This window comes from Schistocerca americana, chromosome 7 (genome assembly GCF_021461395.2).
Source record: "Schistocerca americana isolate TAMUIC-IGC-003095 chromosome 7, iqSchAmer2.1, whole genome shotgun sequence".
Classification (NCBI taxonomy): Eukaryota; Metazoa; Arthropoda; class Insecta; order Orthoptera; family Acrididae; genus Schistocerca; species Schistocerca americana.
Genome location: NC_060125.1, coordinates 602187052 through 602189534, shown reverse-complemented (window position 1 = coordinate 602189534; position 2483 = coordinate 602187052). Strand labels below are relative to the sequence as shown.

General features: G+C 45.0%; 2 non-coding genes across 2 annotated transcripts; one reads left to right on the top strand and one right to left on the bottom strand.

Annotated features, from left to right (window-relative positions):
• Positions 1–793: 793 nt before the first annotated feature.
• Positions 794–870, bottom strand: Trnas-cga. Its single transcript has one exon. It is a non-coding gene; the product is annotated as a tRNA-Ser (tRNA).
• Positions 871–1247: 377 nt separating this feature from the next.
• Positions 1248–1322, top strand: Trnas-cga. Its single transcript has one exon. It is a non-coding gene; the product is annotated as a tRNA-Ser (tRNA).
• Positions 1323–2483: the final 1161 nt, after the last annotated feature.

The window sequence follows — 2483 nt, the reverse complement described above, 5'->3', positions numbered from 1 at the left end:
ATTTATTATGACATAAGATGCATATTTGCCCCTATGGTTCCGTCTTTATGTGTAATTACCTACTAACATCAGCTCTAGAATTCTTCAGTGAAGTGAGATCGAAAATATATGTGTAATAGCCGGCTGGAGTGGCCGAGCGGTTCTAGGCGCTGCAGTCCGGAGCTGAGCGACCGCTACGGTCGCAGGTTCGAATCCTGCCTCGGGCATGGATGTGTGTGATGTCCTTAGGTTAGTTAGGTTTAATTAGTTCTAAGTTCTAGGCAACTGATGACCTCAGAAGTTAAGTCGCATAGTGCTCAGAGCCATTTGAACCATTTATATGTGTAATACCATGAAAATGTTAGGACTTATATTCTGAAACCGCAAATCAAAGAAGACATAAAGACAAGAACGCTAAGAAAGGCAATTTGCATGAACTCCAGGCACAAACTACTAAAGTAGCAGAGAAAATTTCAGCATTATCAAGAATGAAAAGAACACGTGATGGACAGATGAGCGTGGAGAAGCAGTGGAACGAAGAGCTCAAAGGATGGAAAAAAATATGTTTTTTCAAAACAGTAAGGGCACCTAGAACGATTCAGACAACAAAGAAAAGAAATATCGTAAGTAATCCATAAAATGAAGAGAATCTTTGAAAAACATATGCCGCGTGGGGTAGGCGCGCGGTCTGGGCGCCTTGTCACGGCTTGTGTGGCTGCCCCTGTGGGAGGTTTCAGTCCTCCCTTGGGCATGGGTGTTTGTGTGTGTTGTCCTTAGTGTAGGTTAGTTTAAGTTAGATTAAGTAGATTAAAACTGCGTGCCGGGCCGAGACTCGAACTCGGGACCTTTGCCTTTCGCGGGCAAGTGCTCTACCAACTGAGCTACCCAAGCACGAGTGACACCCCGTCCTCACAGCTTTAATTCCGCCAGTACCTCGTCTCCTACCTTCCAAACTTTACAGAAGCTCTCCTGCGAGCCTTGCAGAACTAGCACTCCTGAAAGAAAGGATATTGCGGAGGCATGGCTTAGCCACAGCCTGGGGAATGTTTCCAAAATGAAATTTTCACTTTGCAGCGGAGTGTGCGCTGATATGAAACTTCCTGGCAGATTAAAACTGTGTGCCGGACCGAGACTCGAACTCGAGACCTTTGCCTTTCGCGGGCAAGTGCTCTACCTCTGCAAGGTTCGCAGGAGAGCTTCTGTAAAGTTTGGAATGTAGGAGACGAGGTACTGGCAGAAGCAAAGCTGTGAGGACGGGGCGTGAATCGTGCTTGGGTAGCTCAGTTGGTAGAGCACTTGCCCGCGAAAGGCAAAGGTCCCGAGTTCGAGTCTCGGCCCGGCACACAGTATTCATCTGCCAGGAAGTTTCATATCAGCGCACATTCCGCTGCAGAGTGAAAATCCCATTCTAGATTAAATAGTGTGTAAGCCTAGGGACCGATGACCTCAGCGGTCCCTTAGGTACTTATCACAAATTTCCAGAAAACATCATCATATACATGAATAAATACTATAAATTTTTACCAAACTTCCAATCACGTTCTTAAATGTTATGAAGCACCATGTATAAGTTTCGAGAATGAACGCGGCAAAACAAGATTAAATAACAAGGAATATTGTGAAATATTAGCTAAATTTGACACTTAAATTATAATTTTTAACAATACTGGAAAGTGTTGAGGAACATTTTCCTCCAATAAAGGTAGAAATTCATGACGCCGTCGAAATATTCCAAAACAAGAAACTGAGTGATGAATTTTCTCTAACAGCACAATTATTAGAAGGTCATAACCAAAGATTACAAGAGAATGAAAGCCTCCATTCGATCCGTATTTTTTTTTTTTTTTTAATGGGACTCAACATCTTAGGTCATAAATCCCCTAGAACTTAGAACTACTTAAACCTAACTAACCTAAGGACATCACACACACCCATGCCCGAGGCAGGATTCGAACCTGCGACCGTAGCAGTCCCGCGGTTCCGGACTGCAGCGCCAGAACCGCATGGCCACCGCGGTCGGCTCGCTTCGTATATTTAACATGAAATCTCATTACTAATGGCCTGAAAATATTCCCCTTCGTATGCTAAAATGTGACCCATGAATGAATAATAACGCGGTCTGAGTACTGTTTATCAGAAATATGGAAGTAGGAAGCACTTTCACCGTGCAATGATAACTGTAGAGATTTTGAACGTGTGGTGTCACCGCCAGACACCACACTTGCTAGGTGGTAGCTTAAATCGGCCGCGGTCCATTTAGTACATGTCGGACCCGCGTGTCGCCACTGTGTGATCGCAGACCGAGCGCCACCACAAGGCAGGTCTCGAGATACGGACGAGCACTCGCCCCAGTTGTACGGACGACTTTGCTAGCGACTACACTGACGAAGCCTTTCTCTCATTTGCCGAGAGACAGTTAGAATAGCCTTCAGCTAAGTCCATGGCTACGACCTAGCAAGGCGCCATTAGCCTTACATAGTTTGATAGTTATCGTATGAAATGTC